Source organism: Oryx dammah, unplaced genomic scaffold, assembly GCF_014754425.2.
Source record: "Oryx dammah isolate SB20612 unplaced genomic scaffold, SCBI_Odam_1.1 HiC_scaffold_29, whole genome shotgun sequence".
Taxonomy (NCBI): Eukaryota; Metazoa; Chordata; class Mammalia; order Artiodactyla; family Bovidae; genus Oryx; species Oryx dammah.
The window spans coordinates 54927051-54949516 of NW_024070213.1; the positions used below are offsets into that span (position 1 = coordinate 54927051).

Here is a 22466-nt window from a genome sequence, read left to right on the forward strand (position 1 = left end):
CAACATGTGGAAAACTACTAATGTCAACAGGGTAAAGGAGAAAAACATATAATTATCCCAGTAGGTGCTTATGATGCATTTGATAAAATTCCACACTCATAAGATTAACAAATAAACCGTTAACAAGGTATGTTTGGAAGACAGTATCTTTAAACTGATAAAAATCATCTATATGAAACATAAAGCAAATATATATCACTGCTTGTATTCAAATATATTAGGGTCCTGGCCAATGCAATAAGATAAGAAGAAATAAGGGGCATAATGATTGTAAAGGAAGATACAAACTGACATTACATGTGATCTGTAATGTTACATCTATAGAATATCCAAAAGGAGCTACAAACTATTAGGGAGTTTAACAATGTTTCTAGGTATCAGATTGATATAAAAAACACAATAGTAATCTTATATATATATGGTGCATGTTATATATATATATAATACATGTAACATGTATTATAGACATATATCTCACATATAGTATGAGATTCTTCCTTCACAATAGCAACAAATGTATAAATTACATAGGTGTAAATCTAAAAGATATGTAAGACCTTTGTGAAAAAAACTGAAAAACATTTTTGAAAGATACTAACGTGATTAAATGAAGCAATAGATCATATTCAAAATGGCCCAGCTCAGTCTCATAGAGATGGCATTTATCTCCCAATCTAAAATCTAAAGCCACTGTGGTATTTCAGCAGAGTTTGTCATGAGGCATGAAAAGCATATACTAAAATTAATGAAAAAGAACACAGAACCAAAATAAGTCAAAGTGGTTTTGAAAAGTATGGGAAGATTGCCTTGCCAGATGCCCAAACTGTATTAATTAAGATGTTGTGGAATTGATACAAAAATAGACAAAGTGATGATGACATGGAAAAGAGAACCTAGAAGAAAAACTTGTGCATAAATGGAAATTTTAGGATAAACTCCTGTGTAGCACCTACTCAGTACAATAAAATATTATTTTACAGTATTTGCCTCATAAAGAAAAATAAAGCTCATTGTAAACCTCATCACCAATCCAGTCCATAGAAAATGATAAACAAAAAAATTAGGGATGGAGAAGGGAAAATATCAATAGATTGAAGAGCGATGTACAGAGAGCTTAAAATATATATGTAATTTAGTATGTCTTAATAATCTGAAACAAATTTATAAAATTACATGGTGACTGTTTTGATTCTTATTCTCTATACTTTCCATAGAATTATAATACTTAAATCTGTTTTTAAAAAGTTAATATAAAAACAATTATAATCACCTCTATGTGACATATGGTTTTAGATGAGCAAGAATCATTGATTTGTTCATTCAGTCATTTGATGAACTGCCAGCAGAAGATTGACTATGTTGATAGAGAACATGGTTTAGTTGAGGCTGAGCTGTTTGAACTATGAGTCTTGGGATTATTCTGTAAGAAAGAGTACTGAACCAATAACTGAGAGACAGGGATTCTCTAGTCTCAACTCTGAAATAAGCTGGTTATGTGACGTGAGGTTTTTGATGGAGCAGTACATAAGAAACAGTATCAAAGAACTACTGTCAACAGCTCCACATGTTGGTGAAGAACTTAAGAAAATTTTATGTGTGTTAGTCCCTCAGTCATGTCCCGTGGACTCTTGCCCACCAGGTTCCTCTGTCTGTGGGATTTCCCAGGCAAGAATACTTGAGTGTGTTGCCAGTTCCTTCTCCAGGGCATCTTCCCAACTCAGGGGTTGAACCCAAGTCTTCCACATTGCAGGGAAGCCCATGAAAATTCTATATTGGAGCACACAACTAAAGTCTGTTTATCTTCCTGCATTGACTCCCACCACGCCCCCTGAAAATATAAATTATGGCTACAGCAAATGCTTGTGTGTACACAAAATGTTACGTGAAAGTAAAAAGAAGTCCCTCAAAATGTGGTTCAACTTCTGTTATGGAAATAGAAGTTCAAAAGAAATAGACTTTGAACTCAACAAGGGATGAAAGGCATTCACTGCTCTAGGGAAAAATGAGTTCTCAGTATTGGAATCTGAATATTGTGTGCCAAGGAAGTTGCCCATTGATTCAGGTCTTAAATGGAGAGATGGACTAGTGATATTTAAGATCCCTTCCTACTCCAGGAATCTACTACTTTGATTCCAGGATACTTCCCTTGATTTTTCAAGCTTTCTTGAGTATGGTTGCATCTAGAGAGAATCCCCCAAGACAGATATTTGACTTTTGATTTTAGCTGTAGAATATCACTTAGCTTTCTAAGAAGAATTTTGATTATATAAGAATTCCTTGTTGTGTCCATATTTCTAAGAATTGAGAGAGTCTGAACCTCTGGATTCCTTTTCTTTCTCTCTAGAAATATTTTTTCTCTGCCCTGGTAACTGCAAGGAACTACTTCTTTCATATCTAAGATTCCCACAAGCCTTCATCCTATTGCTAGAAAGCATCATCCTCTTAGGTAAACAGTACTTAGACTGTTAGTTACATCATCCAAAGTTTTTGCCATCAATTTAATGATAGCCCTTGCTATCTGAGTCAAAGAATTAGGAAACAGTTTACACGCATGCATGCATGCCAAGTCACTTCAGTTGTGTCTGACTCTTTGCGACCCCATGGACTGTAGCCCACCAGGCTCTTATGTCTATGAGATTCTCCAGGTAAGGATACTGGAGTAAGTTACCATGCCCTCCTCTGGGGCATCCTCCCAATCTAGGGATCAAACTCTCATCTCTTATGTCTCCTTCATTAGCAGGTCAGTTCTGTACCACTAGCACCACCTGGGAAGCCAGGAAAACACTTTAATTTTATTTAAATTAATATCAGCACAAAATGCCAAATAAGTAGTTCATCTTTTTTATTAATTCAGTTCAGTTCAGTTCAGTCGCTCAGTCGTGTCCGACTCTTTGTGACCCCATGAATCAATCACAGCACGCCAGGCCTCCCTGTCGATCACCAGCTCCCGGAGTTCACTCAGACTCACGTCCATCGAGTCAGTGATGCCATCCAGCCATCTCATCCTCTGTCGTCCCCTTCTCCTCCTGCCCCCAATCCCTCCCAGCATCAGAGTCTTTTCCAATGAGTCAACCCTTTGCATGAGGTGGCCAAAATATTGGAGTTTCAGCTTTAGCATCATTCCTTCCAAAGAAATCCCAGGGTTGATTTCCTTCAGAATGGACTGGTTGGATCTCCTTGCAGTGCAAGGGACTCTCAAGAGTTTTATCCAACACCACAGTTCAAAAGCATCAATTCTTCGGTGCTCACCCTTCTTCATTTATTAATTCAAGACAGTGTCAAAGTATGAATTCATTGCTAAAGATTCAAGATGACTTTTTAGTAAATTTAGAGATGAGCAAATTACAATTTATGGCTAAACTATAAATATTTCACATGTTAAAAATGACCGATGCCACTTTGGCTGATCCCAACAGCTTTTTAGATTAAACCCAGTGTACACAAAGATGGAGACTGATTATTGGTGTTTTCTTCCCTACCAGAGTAACCAAGTAAGGAAGAATATTCTTTACAGTGATATATCCTCTAAGTTTCATACGATCACTGAGAGTGACCACAAAAAATAGAGCTGTAGATGTGGGTTAGCTGAAGGAGATGAGAAAGTGGTCCATTCATGGTAGAAATAACTCAAACTTTGGAATCAGACTGATATTTATGAACTGATCCTGTGGAACTTTGGAAGAGTTATTTGATCTCTCTGAGTGTTGATTTATTCATTGTAAAATAAAGCCCAATTTATATATATTTTTAAAATGACCAGTGCCAGACATATCTCCAGAGCTGATGATAGATTCAAATCACTTAGACAACCAGGAAACTTTCAATTATCTATAGCTCAGATAGTAAAGAATCTGCAATGCAGGAGACCCAAGGTTGGATCCCTGGGTCGAGAAAATCCCCTGGAGCAGGCAATGGCAACTCACTCCAGTGTTCTTGCCTGGAGAATCCCATGGACAGAGGAGCCCAGTGGGCTACAGTCTATGGGGTCGCAAAGAGTCATACATGACTGAGCAACTAACACACACACATTGATATGTGAGCCCAGTGAAAGTCACTCAGTCCTGTCCGACCCTCTGTCACCCCATGGACTATACAGTCCATGGAATTCTCCAGGTCAGAATAGTTTTATTATTGTAAATAGTTTTTTTTTTAATTTTAATTTAATTTAATTTATTATTATTATTATTTTTTACTTTACAATATTGTATTGGTTTTGCCTCACATCAACATGAATCCGCCACAGGTGTACACATGTTCCCAATCCCAAAACCCCCTCCCACTTTCCCACACACATACACCATCCCTCTGGGTCATCCCAGTGCACCAGCCCCAAGCATCCTGCACCCTGCATCGAACACAGACTGGCAATTCATTTCTTATATGATATTATACATGTTTCAATGCCATTCTCCCAAATCATCCGACCTTCTCCCTCTCCCATAGAGTCCAAAAGATTGTTCTATACATCTGTGTCTCTTTTGCTGTCTCGTATACAGGGTTGTCATTACCATCTTTCTAAATTCCATATATATGTGTTAGTATACTGTATTGGTGTTTTTCTTTCTGGCTTACTTTACTCTGTATAATCGGCTCCAGTTTCATCCACCTCATTAGAACTTATTCAAATGTATTCTTTTTAATGGCTGAGTAATACTCCATTGTGTATATGTACCATGGCTTTCTTATCCATTCATCTGCTGATGGACATCTAGGTTGCTTCCATGTCCTGGCTACTGTAAACAGTGCTGCGATGAACATTGGGGTACACGTGTCTCTTTCAATTCTGGTTTCCTCGGTGTGTATGCCCAGTAGTGGGATAGCTGGGTCATAAGGCAGTTCTAGTTCCAGTTTTTTAGGGAATCTCCACATTGTTCTCCACAGTGGCTGTACTAGTTTGCATTGCCACCAACAGTGTAAGAGGGTTCCCTTTTCTCTACACCCTCTCCAGCATTTATTGCTTGTAGACTTTTGGATCTCAGCCATTCTGACTGGCATGAAATGGTACCTCATTGTGGTTTTGATTTGCATTTCTCTGATAATGAGTGATGTTGAGCATCTTTTCATGTGTTTGTTAGCCATCTGTATGTCTTCTTTGGAGAAATGTCTACTTAGTTCTTTGGCCTATTTTTTGATTGGGTCGTTTATTTTTCTGGAATTGAGCTACAGGAGTTGCTTGTATATTTTTGAGATTAGTTGTTTGTCAGTTGCTTCATTTGCTATTATTTTCTCCCTTTCTGAAAACTGTCTTTTCACTGTGCTTATAGTTTCCTTTGTTGTGCAAAAGCTTTTAATTATAATTAGGTCCCATTTGTTTAATTTTGCTTTTATTTCCAGAATTCTGGGAGGTGGGTCATAGAGGATCCTGCTGTGGTTTATGTCAGAGAGTGTTTTGCCTATGTTCTCCTCTAGGAGTTTTATAGTTTCTGGTCTTACATTTAGATCTTTAATCCATTTTGAGTTTATCTTTGTGTGCGGTGTTAGAAAGTGATCTAGTTTCATTCTTTTACAAGTGGTTGACCAGTTTTCCCAGCACCACTTGTTAAAGAGATTGTCTTTAATCCATTGTATATTCTTGCCTCCTTTGTCAAAGATAAGGTGTCCCATAGGTGTGTGGATTTATCTCTGGGCTTTCTACTTTGTTCCATTGATCTATATTTCTGTCTTTGTGCCAATACCATACTGTCTTGATGACTGTGGCTTTGTAGTAGAGCCTGAAGTCAGGCAGGTTGATTCCTCCAGTTCCATTCTTCTTTCTCAAGATTGCTTTGGCTATTCGAGGTTTTTTGTTTTTCCATACAAATTGTGAAATTATTTGTTCTAGCTCTGTGAAAAATACCGCTGGTAGCTTGATAGGGATTGCATTGAATCTGTAGATTGCTTTGGGTAGTATACTCATTTTCACTATATTGATTCTTCTGATCCATGAACATGGTATATTTCTCCATCTATTAGTGTCCTCTTTGATTTCTTTCACCAGTGTTTTATAGTTTTCTATATATAGGGCTTTAGTTTCTTTAGGTAGATATATTCCTAAGTATTTTATTCTTTTCATTGCAATGGTGAATGAAATTGTTTCCTTGATTTCTTTTTCTATTTTCTCATTATTAGTGTATAGGAATACAAGGGATTTCTGTGTGTTGATTTTATACCCTGCAACTTTACTACATTCATTGATTAGCTGTAGTAATTTTCTGGTGGAGTCTTTAGGGTTTTCTATGTAGAGGATCATGTCATCTGCAAACAGTGAGAGTTTTACTTCTTCTTTTCCAATTTGGATTCCTTTTATTTCTTTTTCTGTTCTGATTTCTGTGGCCAAAACTTCCAGAACTATGTTGAATAGCAGTGGTGAAAGTGGACACCCTTGTCTTGTTCCTGACTTTAGGGGAAATGCTTTCAATTTTTCACCTTTGAGGATAATGTTTGCTGTGGGTTTGTCATATATAGCTTTTATTATGTTGAGGTATGTTCCTTCTATTCCTGCTTTTTGGAGAGTTTTTATCATAAATGGATGTTGAATTTTGTCAAAGGCTTTCTCTGCATCTATTGAGATAATCAGATGGCTTTTATTTTTCAATTTGTTAATATGGTGTATTACATATTATTGTAACTAGGTTTTAATATCATCTGTACTTTTAGCATGCTTTGGGTTATATGTTTTTTATTGATTAGATAACTGACAGTAAGCAAACCTAAACTAAAGCAGTTTGTTTTCAAACTGTTAAGTGATGCTGGAAAAGCCATTGAATAGAGGGGAGTTGGAACAGTTCTTAGATGAAATTGTCTTCTTTCAAGCCACCGTAATAATTAGTATGTATGGCACACCACTGAAAAACAATGTCATATTTACTCTTCATTCAGTCCCTGCCTAAAAAACTGTATACCACAGCCCCATTGACCATTGAAGACTATTTTCAAGGGAAATCAGAAGAACTTACTTTAACCAAGCCTTCTTGACATAAATAGCTAACTGAAATTGTAGGACTTCTGTTGCTTTATTGAATGGCAAATGGATACATTCTTTTGTAAATACACATGGTCTTGGGAAGAGAGTATATAAAGCACATCTTAGAAAGTAACTTTATATTTTTAACACCTAAAAGAAATTTACTATTTAAATAATAATGCTGTGACAAAATTCCCTTGTAAATGAAACAGCTGTTACAGCATGCAACTAATCAGCACCTTATTTGTTCTAAAACATCTGATTTTCACTTATGAAATCTCTTCACAGTGGAATAAATCTGCATTGTTATCCCATTGGAAAGACAATCTCTGCATTGATAAATACCACATGACTCTTGTTTGTGTGGCTCAGTGGTAAAAGAAATTGCCTGCCAATGCAGGAGACATGGATTCAATCCCTGAGTCAGGAAGATCCCCTGGAGAAGGAAACGGCAACCTATTCCAGTGTTCTTGCCTGAGAAATCCCATGGACAGGGGAACTGGAGGGCTACAGTCTATAGGGTCACAAAAGAATTGGACATGACTTAGTGACTAAACAACAACAGTTTCTTTTTATAGAGGCTGACACAGAATTAACAACTCACGATGTTCCCCACTCCCATTCTCTGTGAATCTGCTAGGAAAAGCTTTCATTGAACATGGGTCACCTATCCAAAACTGTTTGGCCTGTCTGGTACACTGTTCCCACTCCACCTGAACAAATTTTGCTCTTTCCCCCTCTTAAATGCAATTGTTTACTTTCTCTGACCTAATATCATTTGATCCTAGTCTCTCCAATGCCTTACTGTTGGTTTATATCTTTGTGTATGTGTATAGATGTTAGGTGTTATACAAATGTTATTTAACAATTGTTGTTGTCATGAATTTGGTGTTTCTTTTTGACTATGATGGCTATGTTTTATTTTTGTGCTTTTTTTTTTCACCATGAGTTTACCTTTTCTTTGCTGCTGCTGCTGTTGCTGCCTTTTCTTTATCTGATTTTAAATTCCATCAGCAAAGACCACTCCAACAAAGTCTATTTTGTTCACTCAGCTTCTAACTTATATACTCAATATTTTTGAATGAGCAAATATATTATGTACATTTAATACTCAAGTATATTTTTAAAAATAAGTGATAAAATCCTTTTTATCATAGGGTTTCCCATGACTACGTTTCCATAATTCTAAAATAGTATGCTAAATGCACTGCTTCACTGGTGGCTCAGATGGTAAAGAATCCACCTGTAATGTGGAAGGCCTGGATTTGACCCCTGGGTTGGGAAGATCCCCCGGAGGAAGGGATGGCGACCCACTCCAGTATTCTTGCCTGGAGAATCCCCAGGGACAGAGGAGCCTGGCGGGCTACAGTACATGGGGTCACAAAGGGTCAGACACAACTGAGCAAATAAGCCAACCAAGCATAGCACAAATGCATTGCAATTCATAGCTCCTATTCAATATCCCTTTGTTTTCTTATTGTGTGAGTGACAAGTCTACTGACACCCTAAGAAGAGAACTCAGTTTTTCACAAATGCTTTTATCTGGTCACCAAATAGTACTTACTATTTTCATTTTTTCCTCAGTCTTTGTATCTATATCAAAATCACATCTAAACTATGCAACCAAACTATGCATCTAAGCTTTCACATTTGTGCACCAAATCAGACCAAGACTCATCCAAAGAGAGAATAAGCAAAACTGAAGCTATGTTTTACCTTGTATCTCCCACTTGCATCTACTGAGTTTTCAACACAATGAATTACTTGCTAAAATTCTTCAGAATGTCTCCCTTTTAATGGGAAATTGATTTCTAAATATGTAAACAAAGCAAGATTATACTGCAGCCAAAATGTAGATACTCCAGGGAATTTAATAGGCTTTTATCTATGTTTCTGGTTTTGGGGTTTTTTCATTTGCTAGTCTGAACTTCTGTGATGTTCTAATCTCAGTAGACGTTCAATAAGTGGGAGAAAACAAAAGGCCCAAGTAATATGTCATCCACATTCCATTTAGTGTTGGAATGATAGTTTACCTGTAATTAGCTATAATTCATGTCTTTCTAAAATGGTAATGAACTACATTTATCATATTTAGTAACCACTCATTAATTAGATGGATCTGTAAGTCTATATGATATCTGTTGTGCATCTTATGGGAATCCTTTCCTTAGCCTAAATTCCTTGGGGATTTTAATATTCTTGATTAGCTTTTCAATTTTACTCTTTTTAATATAGATTTTTCTCCTCCTTGTAAATTAACTAAGACATTTTTATTTTCCATAAGCATAGTAATTATCTGACAGTTACATAGTTTCCATCATCTGTTAGGCTAAACCATTCACATCAGACTTTTAACATTCAGTGTGGCTTGCCCCAGAATTGATTTGATTACAGCCATCAGTACTGCCCACAAAGGCAAACTGGATACATTGCGATTTGCCCATCAAGGATAGGAACAGCAGTAGGTTCAGATCATTCATTGTCCCTTTCTAGGAGAGGCAAGAAATCAATAAAACACGTGCTCCTCACTAAATTTGTATACCCAGGGAGATGGCAACAGTGAATATCAAAAGAAAAATACAATGTGCTTAGTAAAAAAGGGGGGAAGGAGACTTTTTAAAAGTATTTATTGAAAAACTTTTTTATTAGTTGCTTATTTTTCCTGAATACAGACATACATATTTAGTATTATATGTTTAGTATATTTTAGTAATTTAGTATACCGTGAACTTCCTGATGTTCAAGCTGGTTTTAGAAAAGGCAGAGGAACCAGAGATTAAATTGCCAACATCCGCTGGATCATCAAAAAAGCAAGAGAGTTCCAGAAAAACATCTATTTCTGCTTTATTGACTATGGCAAAGCCTTTAACTGTGTGGATCACAATAAACTGTGGAAAATTCTGAGAGAGATGGGAATACCAGACCACCTGACCTGCCTCTTGAGAAATCTGTATGCAGGTCAGGAAGCAACAGTTAGAACTGGACATGGAACAACAGACTGGTTCCAAATAGGAAAAGGAGTACGTCGAGGCTGTATATTGTCACCCTGCTTATTTAACTTATATACAGAGTACATTATGAGAAACGCTGGACTGGAAGAAACACAAGCTGGAATCAAGATTGCCAGGAGAAATATCAGTAACCTCAGATATGCAGATGACACCACCCTTATGGCAGAAAGTGAAGAGGAACTAAAAAGCCTCTTGATGAAAGTGAAAGTGGATAGTGAAAAAGTTGGCTTAAAGCTCAACGTTCAGAAAACGAAGATCATGGCATCCAGTCCCATCACTTCCTGGGAAATAGATGGGGAAACAGTGGAAACAGTGTCAGATTTTATTTTGGGGGGCTCCAAAATCACTGCAGATGGTGACTGCAGCCATGAAATTAAAAGACGCTTACTCCTTGGAAGGAAAGTTATGTCCAACCTAGATAGCATATTCAAAAGCAGAGACATTACTTTGCTGACTAAGGTCCATCTAGTCAAGGCTATGGTTTTTCCTGTGGTCATGTATGGATGTGAGAGTTGGACTGTGAAGAAAGCTGAGCACTGAAGACATGCTTTTGAACTGTGGTGTTGGAGAAGACTCTTGAGAGTCCCTTGGACTGCAAGGAGATCCAACCAGTCCATTCTGAAGGAGATCAGCCCTGGGATTTGGAAGCTGAAACTCCAGTACTTTGGCCACCTCATGCGAAGAATTGACTCATTGGAAAAGACTCTGATGCTGGGAGGGATTGTGGGCAGGAGGAGAAGGGGACGACCGAGGATGAGATGGCTGGTTGGCATCACGGACTCGATGCATGTGAGTCAGAGTGAACTCCGGGAGTTGGTGATGGACAGCGAGGCCTGGCGTGCTGCGATTCATGGGGTCGCAAAGAGTCGGACACGACTGAGTGACTGAACTGACTGACTGACTGATACTAAATTTAGTATAATTTAGTAATTTTAGTATATTTAGAACTTAAAATTGTTGGAAGATTGGATAGCTGTTTACTCTGAAAGAAACTAAAGTTAAGTTTATACAGTTAACAACAGAACCACAAGCAAACAAACATTTTATTCTAAAGTAATAGGATATAAGTTTAGAACCAAGAAAAGTTAAAAAGTAATTATAGTTTTCCTTTTGTTACAGTTTGAAAAAGAGTAATGTAATTTTTAGAAAGATTTGCTATGAAAATCATGCCATTATTTCTTATGATATTGACATTTTTATCTTTTATACTAACCCATAAGCTCTCCTTCCCACTCTTCAGAAGTTACAAACATTAGAGAGAATAAATGGCCTATAGTCAAATCTGCAAAAATAACTTAAATGTCAGCCATAGCCTTATACCTCACAGAAGCAAAATTTTTCTACTAACAGCTTGTTTTAAAAAACAAAAATGTCCATAAATATATAAAGTGAGCAATTTTAGTATCATTGCCCTGACTCAGTGGTAAAGAATATACCTGCTAATGCAGGAGACTCAGGAAATGCAGGTTTGAGTCCTGGGTTGTAATGATCCCCTGAAGAAGGGAATGGCAACCCACTGTAGTATTCTTGCCTGTAGATTACCATGGACAGAGGAGCCTGGTATGCTAACAGTTCATGGAGTCACAAAGAGTTGGGCACAGATGAGCACCTGAACACATCCTGGATACTAAAAACCTAGAAAATGGGGTTACAAAGGATATAGAAACCATTCTTAATTTTTAATATTAGTATTTTCTAACCTTGAAGTGGGCTTCCCAGGTAGCTCAGAGTTTAAAGCATCTGCCTGCAATGCGGGAGAGCTGGGTTCGATCCCTGGGTTGGGAAGATCCCCTGGAGAAGGAAATGGCAACCCACTCCAATATTCTTGCCTGAAAATCCCATGGACAGAGGAACCTGGTGGGCTATACTCCACGGGGTAGCAAAGAGTCGGACACAACTGAGCGACTTCACTTTCAACCTTGAAGTAGAAACCTAAAGATAAAATATATATGTTATTAATACTATAGTGACTAAGTATATAAGCTATGACTAGACAGACAGGGTTAAGTTAAAATCCTATTCTCTTACTGTGTCATCCTATCTGAGTCTATATGATAAAATGGAGAAATAAGTGTCCCCACCTCATAGTGAAGTCGCTCAGTCATGTCCGACTCTTTGTGACACCGTGGACTGTAACCTACCAGGCTCCTCTGTTCATGGGATTCTCCAGGCAAGAATACTGGAGTGGGTTGCCATTTCCTTCTCCAGGGGATCTTCCCGACCCAGGGACTGAACCCGGGTCTCCCACCTAGCAGGCAGACGCTTTAACCTCTCATAGTGAAGTGAAAGTCGCTCAGTCATGTCCAACTCTTTGTGACCCCATGGACCATACAGTTTATGGAATTCTCCAGGCCAGAATACTGAAGTGAGTAGCCTTTCCCTTCTCCTGGAATCTTCCCAACCCAGGGATTGAACCCAGGTCTCCCACATTGCAGGTGGATTCTTTACCATCTGAGTCACAGGGGAAGCCCACCTCATAAGATTAATGCAAAGATAAAATGAAAGCAGGCATGCTGCCCAGTGCCTGGTACATAAGAAACATTCAATAAATGTTAATTGCTATAATTATACAAACCATAAATTATGAGTTGTTATACAAACATCCACTAGCTCTCATCCTGACTTTAACTCTAGAACATCTGAAAGGTGCAAGCAAAAGTATAAGAGGAAGAGGAAGGCTGCCTACAAGAGCCAAAAGTCTTTATGCAAAGAGTTCCTTTTTAGTACTGTGGTGACACAGACTCTCTCTCTCTCTCTCTCTCTCTCTCACACACACACACACACACACACACATACACCTTGCATGTTAAGGTAACCTAGGATCATTAAAATGTGGGTTAATAATAATAAATTTTTTAAAGCAGAGTCTCTAAGCCACAGAGAAACTTGGTAAAAAATCTGAGGATTTAGATTGATCATGGAGAGTTATATTTAAACATGATTACCATGTTGCTAGTGGGAAGTGCTTCTTAGAATAATCAGGTTTGAGAAAGCTAATAATAAAACACTAGCTCTGTAGTTGCCTCTGAGTCACTTGGCTGAGGAAGGGGAAAGCTAAGCCCACCATGAGGCATAAATATTGAATGAAGGCCACTTGGAAGCTCACTTTTTTTTAATGATTTCCACTCTTTTCTATTGTAGTTTTCTCCATAAACTATTGAAATTATAAAATCGGTAGCTTCTTGAAGGGATGAGGGCTTTGTTTTATTTATTTATTATCCCCATAGCTTAGCTTAGTTCCTAGCACATCATTAATGCTCAGTATGAGTTTAGTTGGAGAAGGAAATGGGAACCCACTCCAGTATTTATGCCTGAAGAATCCCATGGACAGAGGAGCCTGGTGGGCTACGGTCCATGGGATCTCAAAGAGTCGGACATTACTGAAGTGACTTAGCAGCATAGCAGCAGCAAAGCAGCTGCATGAGTTTAGAAGGTTAAATAAATGAAGGTTCTGAGTGAGGGAAATAGAACAATGAGGAAAATTCTGTTTGTACCCCTACAAGAGACATTGAGATGGTTTTAGGTTTTGTATCTGTGTTGTATGAGTTTCTTTTTTATGTTTTAACTTTTTATTTTTTAGAGGTATAGTCAAATAACAATGCTGTGATAGTGTCAGGTAAACATCAAAGAGCCTCAGGCATACATATACATGTATCCATTCTCCTCCAAACTCCCTTCCCCTCCTCCAAACTCATAAACATTGAGCAAAGCTCCATGTGCTTATACAGTAGGTCCTTGATGGTTATCCTTTATAAATATAGCAGTGTGTACATGTCCATCCCAAACTCCCCCACTATTCACCCCTGGCAACCATAAGTTTGTTCTGTATGAGCTTCTTAAGGATAGAATTCTGTTCATACATTTGAAACATGGATATGGCTCAATAAACTGATTTTGTTGTTGTTTGTTACTTTAAATAATCAAGCACATAATAATATGCTTTTTAATTGTTGCCTTTGTTGTATCAAAACTCTAGCTTCTTTTATTTTAAATCAAATATTATTTTGGAAATGCCTTATTATTTCATAATAAGTTAATAAGTTTGTGTTAACTGGCACTATGATATTTCCATTTTAGTGGAACATTTACTTAGAGGCACATTTATCAAATAGTCAATAATTCATCTGACAAATATTTAGTGTCTGCTTGTCAAAGGCACTTTTCAACCTCAGGGATATAAGACAAGCAAGGTTTCTATTCTAATAAGTTGGATAGTCAGATAAGAAGTAACTAAAACAAATGAACAAGATTAATTTCAGATAGTAATTAATGCTGTGAAGTCAGTAAAAGAGAATGTTTTGATATAAAGCAATGAAGGATGTGAATTTAAACCAAAAGTTCTCTCTGAGGATATTACTTCTGAGCTGAAATCTGAATGGTGCAAAGGATCCAGTCATAGAGAAATCTATGTCAGGAGAAAACCAAAAACTGTAAAGGTCTCAAAGTGATAATAAACTTTTAATTTTCAAAGACAGAAAGATGCTACCCTAATCAAAATCCCAAGAGGACTTTTTAGAGACACTGCCAGGGAGACCTTCAAATTCAAGTGTAAATGTGAAGAATGCAAAGTAGTGCAAAACAACTTTGAAAAAGGTTAAGTTTGCAAGACTTACACTAATAAACTTCAAGACTTATTATAAAGTCGCAGTCTGTAACACTTGTATTAGTTTAAAGACAAATGAATATATCAATGGAACAGAATGTAGAGTCCAGAAATAGATCCATGTTTATATTACCAACTGATTTTTATCAAAGGTGCAATTCAGTGAAGAAAGGAAGGCTTTTTCAGCAAATATTCCTGGTAAAATTGAATATCATTTTTAAAAAAGATTAATATCTCATGCCATATAAAAATTAACTGAAATGGATTATAAACATAAAGCCTAAAACTTTAAATTTCTAGAAGAAAACATAGAAGAAAATTTTTGTGACCTTGGGTTAGACAAAGATGTGTCTTAAAATTACACTAAAAGTATAATTCATGAAAGAATTAGTGAAAAATTGAAAAATCTGGGCTTGATCACAATTAAGAATTTCTGCCTTCAGAAAGACATTTATAAGAGAATAGGAAAGCCATAAACTGGAAAATATATTTCCAAACACCATATATGATAAAGGACTTAACCCTGAATATATCAAGAACTTTCAAATCAAATGATGAGGAAACAGTTCAATCTAAAACAAGATGAGCAAAAGATTTCAACAACCCCTCTCTAAAACAGAAACACAGACAGCAAATAAACATATAAAAATACTCAACATTCTTAGTCATTAATCTAAAACACCTGTGACAAAATTTAAAATTAAAATAGACTGATCATACCAAGTGTTGGTGAGAATGTAGAGCAACTGGAACTGTCATACATTACTGGTAGAAAGGTGAAATAACATCACCACTTTGGAAAACAGTATGGTAGTTCTTTTAAAAGTTAAACATGTACCTACCGTGTGGCCCAGCCACATGGATTACTCCTAGGTATTACCCAAGAGGAATGAAAGTATGGGTCTATACAAAAACTTATAAACAAATGTTCAAGGCAACTGTATTTCTAATAGCCCAAACCTGAAAACCATCCAAATGTTCACCATAGGTGACTGGATAAACAAACCATGCTATAGCTATTCAATGGAATGTCATTTAGCAATAAAAAAAGGAATGAACTATTGATATAGCAACAACATGGATGGACCTCAAAATGGTTATGCTGGGTGAAGGAAGTGAGACCAGAACAGAACACATACGGTATTATCCCATTTACAGAAAATTACAGAAAAGAATATCCATAGTGGCAGAAAGATCATCTGTTCTTGGGGGGTAAGAAGACACGGAAAGGCATGACTGAGGAATTAGAAAAAAACAAAAGAAAATTGGAGATGATAAATATGCTTTTAATCTTGATTTTGTTTATGGTTTCATGCATGTATTCAAATGTCAAATATTACCAAATAGTACACTTTAAATGTGTTCAGTTTGTTATATGCCAATGATGCCTTTATATATACACTAATTAGAGTTATATTATAACTCTAACATAATTACAGTAGTGAAGGAGAGTGGTGAAGTGGAGATGCTCCAAGATGAAGTTAGAGAGGTTGCAACCTGGATCACACAGGTCCTTAAAGAGGAGGAGGGCTTTGTTCCAAGTACCATGGGGGAGCCACTGGAAGATTTTAAGTAAGGGACTGATTTGATTTATATTTTAGAAGGATCATTCCAACTAACACATGAAGAAGTAATTATAGAAGGGCAACAAAGAGGGTGGTAAAAAGGCTTTGCAACAGTCTTGGCAGGAGAAGACAGTGTTTTTGAACTAAGGTGGCAGGAATGGAGAATGGAGGGAAAGATACAGAGAATTAGAAAGTCTCACTAACATGAATGCCTTTTTGGATTTGTTTAGATTTTGAGAACATATGGTTTGGAGTATTTTTTGCAGAGCACCACTGTATTCTAGGCTTTAGGTTACCAAGTGCATCAGCTCCATTGTCCTCCAATCCTTCTTGGAATAACTTGTTTTCCAGTTGCTCTACTTTGGGCACTTGAGTACTAGCACTAAGTTAAAGCACCCAGGCCTTCCTTCTCTCTTTATTGCTGCCTGATTCCTCCTCTCATAGAGGCTATGTATATTTATATAGATAGATATAAAGAAACAAAGGTTCAGAACTACTGCTACAATAAAATGTCACAATTGCTTGCTAAGTTTCTGGACCTGATTCAGCTTTTAACTCAAAAACCACTGACTGAAATCAAGGCTGGGTTTCATGAGTGAAGGACACTGCAAGATCATGGCAAATGCTATCGTAATGATTCTCCCTGTCCTTCTCTGAAGGGATCTACACTCATCTACTTTAGGAACCATGTACTGGGGGAAGGAGAACTGTGTATTGAGATAAGTACCCCCTTCATGGTCAGCTAAGTGTATGGACCCAATCAGTGGTTATTTACATATATTTATGTATATATCTGTATAATTTGAATCCAGTTCTGAGAAGTGGAGGGAGAGAAAAGGGATAGGAACTTGAAAAAGAATCTACTTGAGCTTGATGCTACGGTCAGAGAATTCCCCTGAGATGCCTTACAAACTGCTTATGAGTTGAGCTGTAGTGTTACTCTGGCATTTGTCTCTTCTTTGTGAAAAGTATGTCACTTAGTGATTCTTGTTGTGAAGGACAGGCCCCAAAGTAATCCAGAACTTATCCAGAATTACTTAGGAAGATTCTGACCAGGGGAAAACAGAAAATTCATTCATATATAAATTAATTCATTCATTTAGTTTTTCCATTTACTCTTCCAATAAGCATTTGGTGGTTTACGCTAAAAGCACAGAAATGAAATACAAGCAAGAGATTGTAACTCAGTATTATTTCAGCTACCCCTGATTTATTCAGTAAACACTTTCTTTTCTCATCCTAGGTAAAGCTGCTTTTTTATTTCAGAGCTAAAAAAAAACCCACATTAGCATCAAAGAAAACAGAGATTTTCTTCAAAGACAGATGATCTTGAATCACTACAAGGTGTCTAGCTACAACAATAGGTTTTAACAGCTGCAGTGAAAGGTCTACTTAACCCAGCTATTTATATACAGACAGTTCTTCCAGAGCACTGAATAAATCCTCTGAAATGAAATTATTTGGTGAGCAGTTAAATGTTGAAATAATGGTACACTAATGCCAGCTGATAAAGAACCCATTAGCACCCCTCATCCCTCAGACCCAACCCACCCCCTTTCTAGTCATCACTCCCTCCTTTAGCCTAAGTCCACTAATAAAATTGAGGAAGAAAAGGAGGAGCAAAGACAAGTATTTAATAATAGTGACCTCTGGGATTAGAATATTTATAACTAATAATGAGGATCTTGCTTCCATAGTCGACACTGTTGAACTACAGGATTCATATATGAGAATCTTACTATAATAGGGCCAAAAATTGGAGGGAAGTGTGAGAAATCTGGCATTTAACCAGAATTTCACCACAGGTCAAGAATAAACATTTATTGAGGATATTCTGAGCTTTGTGTATGCTTTCCAATGCATAAGTTCCATGGGAACATGGACTTTGTTTTGTTCTTTCTGAATACCTAGCACCTACAACAGTGTCTATCATGTATCACTTTTGAATGAAGCCATTATTTTTCATCATTCAAGTAGAGTTGAATATCAGCATTCTCATGGTTTGATTTACTTAGTAGGTTCTCAATAAATATTTGTTCAATTGTAAGAATGAATTAAACCTATGACAGCCTAATTCTAAAGTCCACCTAGTATATGATTCTGCTTCTCTATGAAGCTGCTTTATAACAAAATATTTCCTTTCAGAAAATTCTTTTCTTTGTTCAAAATCATAAAGTTTGGTATATTAGTTATAGCTATTTGTACAGCTAGAAAAATGTAATACAAGTATTCTTGTGCTTGCTAATTGTTATGGAATTACCTACCAACAAATAGGGTTTGTCCTTTGTCTCTTAAGAAAATCCAGACTGGATTAGTCAGGTCTGAACTCTAAGCAGTGCCCCAGAATTCAGCTACCTGGGTTAGATGCAGAGCCTTCAGGAGAGCTAGCAGCTGGCCAAGGCATAGCACTCATCACTCTGTTTATAACTCGGACTTTCCTCTTGTAGTAATTTTTTAAATGTACAAGCAAAAAGATATTTATTTGACTTAGTTACCCTTTGACTTGGAATGGATTTGCCTTCAGTTCTGAAAAATCCAGTATGCAATATGTGTACATAATGCGACCTTCTATAACAGTGTGTGTGCTCAGTCGTTCAGTTGTGTCTGACTTTCTTTGCAACCCCATGGACTATAGCCCACCAGGCTCCTCTGCTGTCCATGGAATTCTCCAGGCAGGAACACTGGAATGGGTTGCCATACCCTTCTCCATGGGATCCTCCTGACCCATGGATTGAACTCAGTTTCCTGCATCTCCTGCACTGCAGGGTGATTCTTTACCCACTGAGCCATCTTCTATAACAGATAATCCTCCAAATCTCAGGGGGCTACACTGTACATCTTTGTTTCTCATTCATGTTGCAGTACAACACAGACTGACTGATGGGTTCTCTTCTCATTTTTTATTCAGAGACCCAGACACCTTCCATTTTGTAGTCCTACCTTTCCCTCAGTCCTTGGAATCCTCTTCATTCAGTAGATGAGAGAAGAGAGCAATGATCTTTGTGGGAGGATTTGTGTGTGGGTCCTATGTATGAGTCAGAGTTTCCAGAGAAGCAGAACTGGTAGGGTGTGTGTGTGTGTGTGTGTGTGTGTGTGTAAAGAGATTTATTATAAGGAATGGTAGGGTGTGTGTGTGTGTGTGTGTGTGTGTGTAAAGAGATTTATTATAAGGAATGGCTCTTGAGATTATGGAGACTGACAAGTCCCAAGATCTGCAGTCAGCAAGCCAGAAACCCAAGAGAGCCAATGGTATAATTCTAGTCTGAAAGCCAGAAGGCTCAAGACCCAGGAAGAGCTGATGTTTCAGTTTGAGTCTGGAGGCAAGAAAAAACCAATGCGCCAGTTCAGGCACAGGAGTTCCCTCTTATTCAGGCTTTTTGTTATATTCGGGTCTTCAACTGATTGAATGAGGTCCACCCACATTAAGGACTGAATCAGTTGCTTTACACAATCTACTGAATCAAGTGTTCATCTCATCCAGAAACAGCATCTCACAGACACTCTCAGAATAATGGGATATTCAACATGTGTCTGCCAAAGTCACCCCAAGAGTTGATATCCTTGCAGCAAAAAAGAAAGAGAATAGAATTACCTTCCAGGTTTCCCTGAGCCAGGCTGCGATGTGAGGTGCATCACTTCTGCATGCCTTCTCTTGGCCAGATCTCAGGTACATCAGTTCGGTTCAGTCACTCAGCTGTGTCCGACTCTTTGCAACCCCATGAACCACAGCATGCCAGGCCTCCCTGTCCATCACCAACTCCCAGAGCTTACTCAGACTCATGTCCATTGAGTCAGTGGTGCCATCCAACCATCTCATCCTCTGTCATCCCCTTCTCCTTCCACCTTCAATCTTTTCCATCATCAGGGTCTTTTCAAATGAGTCAGCTCTTCGCATCAGGTGGCCAAAGTATTGGAGTTTCAGCTTCAACATCAGTCCTTCCAATGAATATTCAGGAATGATCCCCTTTAGGATGGACTGGTTGGATCTCCTTGCAGTCCAAAGGACTCTCAAGTGTCTTCTCCAACACCACAGTTCAAAAGCATCAATTCTTCGGCACTCAAGTACTTTCTTTATAGTCCAACTCTCACATCCATACATGACTACTGGAAAAACCATAGCCTTGACTAGATGGACATTTGTTGGCAAAGTAATGTCTCTGCTTTTTAATATGCTGTCTAGGTTGGTCAAACTTACCATCTAAGGAGCAAGCAACTTTTAATTTCATGGCTGCAGTCATCATCTGCAGCGATTTTGGAGCTCAGGTACATGGTCCCATCTAAATACAAGGGGACTAAGAACAGGTAATTCCTGGGTAAGCAGCTATTTCTTAGCAACATGGCCAGTTTATCTACTGGAAGAAAACATAAATCTTTGGAAGACAGCTTGATTTCTGATATTCTCATTTGAAAATTTATCTTTTACACCACAAAGTATGGAATTACATCTATGGATTACTATCACTGTCAGTGTTGTGAATGAAGAGAATATGCTGAAATACTTGGAAAGCATGTTCAGATAATCTCATAAGTAAAAAAAGCAAATATCCATTTTTCAGGCCACTAGATTAAGGTTTGCTTGGGAATAGTTTCTAGGAAACAAATTCACAATGGTCTGTCCCACTCTATAAAACGTGTATTCTATCCTTCAGTGATCCCTAACTCACTTCTTAACCCACCTGAGTTCAAACAAGACCTAGTACCAATGAGTAACATACCAATTTGAAGGTACTTAGCATCTTGAACTATATCCTGATTGCTTAGGGTCTGTTTTGCTTCCCGAGTTTTTGAACAGTGCTGGAACGCAACCATTCTACACAACCACATGCCCTCAGAAGTAAAGGGGAGAAATCTTTACTAAGCCATAAGTGCATCTTTGTTTCAATCTCCCACATTCCGTATATATCATGTAGCCTTAGAACCCTCTAATTTTCTTACCCAATATTTCTCTCCAATAAAAATATTCTTTAACTCCTTCAAACAATTTCATGCTGGCAAAATTAGCATTTCTTTGCATTCTCAGTTGCAATTTTGCTCTGTGACATCAAAATTGCTTTGATAATGCTGTGACTCTTACAGCATTAAGACAGTTCCTTTGGTCTGTGAAGGAACCCAGTGATTCTGTTTTTGATTTTGATTTTACTTTTAATCATATCAAGAGTAAGTAGGAATGAACTTCCTACTTACCCAGGAAGAACATCCTACAAGTGTGCTCTTGTTGGAAATAGGACCAAAATTTAAAGGATCATTTATTCATGCATTTACAAAATATGTACTTAGCACCTACCCACCATTCTCCAGTTGCTGAAGATTACCTCAATGACTATAATAGACAAAAATCCTTGCTTTGGGGAGTCTATTATCTGCAGTCTACTATTTGGCTTCCTAGGTGGAGCAGTAGTAAAGAAGCTGCCTGCCAGTGCAGGAGATGCAAGAGACAGGAGTTCAATCCCTGGGTTGGGCAGATCCTTTGGAGTAGGAAATGGCAACCCACTCCAATATTCTTTCCTGGAAAATTCCATGGACAGAGGAGCCTAGCGGGCTACAGTCCAAGGGGTTGCAGAGTTGGACATGAGTGAGCACACACATTTGTCAAGAACTACATGGCAGATAGGAATTAGTGAGGGGGAAGCTCAGACAGAGCCTAGAGACCATCATACCCCAATTTTTTAACACATCAAAACTAGAGGTTCTCCAGTATAGATTATTACCTCCAAGCCCCCTTCCAAGAATTGCCTTGTGGTCACCAGGAGACAGGCTTTCATGATGAGTAGGGGTGAAGGGATCTAGAAATATCTATCAGGGAAAGGAAACAATGGCAACAGCTAGCCAACTTAAAAGTGGTTCAGTGTTTATCCAATAAAATATTAAGAAACTATAAAAGGTCATATAACTTATCCAGAGAACTAAAACACTTAAGAATTATAAACATTTCTCAGTATTTGTTGAGATGTTCCTTTATTTTCCTAATTACAAATGTATAGCACAATATTATCACAAAAAGGATGAACTGATAAACCTCATCCTATGTCTGTCTAACAAGTAAGGAACACTGAGCTCTAACATGGCAAGCATGCTAAATGTTTCTGGAATAGAAAGCAAGCATTCTCTCTGGACATGGAACAACAGACTGGTTCCAAATAGGAAAAAGAGTAAATCAAGGCTGTATATTGTCACCCTGCTTATTTAACTTATATGTAGAGTACATCATGAGAAATACTGGGTGGGAAGAAGCACAAGCTGGAGTCAAGATTGTTGGGAGAAATATCAATAACCTCAGCTATGCAGATGACACCAACCTTATGGCAGAAAGTGAAGAACTAAAGAGCCTCTTGATGAAAGTGAAA

The 22466-nt window shown here is 37.7% G+C and overlaps 1 protein-coding gene across 7 annotated transcripts in view; it reads left to right on the top strand.

Annotated features, from left to right (window-relative positions):
- Positions 1–22466, top strand: part of ANKS1B (ankyrin repeat and sterile alpha motif domain containing 1B) — a 1164007-nt gene that overhangs the window by 588380 nt on the left and 553161 nt on the right. The window lies entirely within an intron of this gene.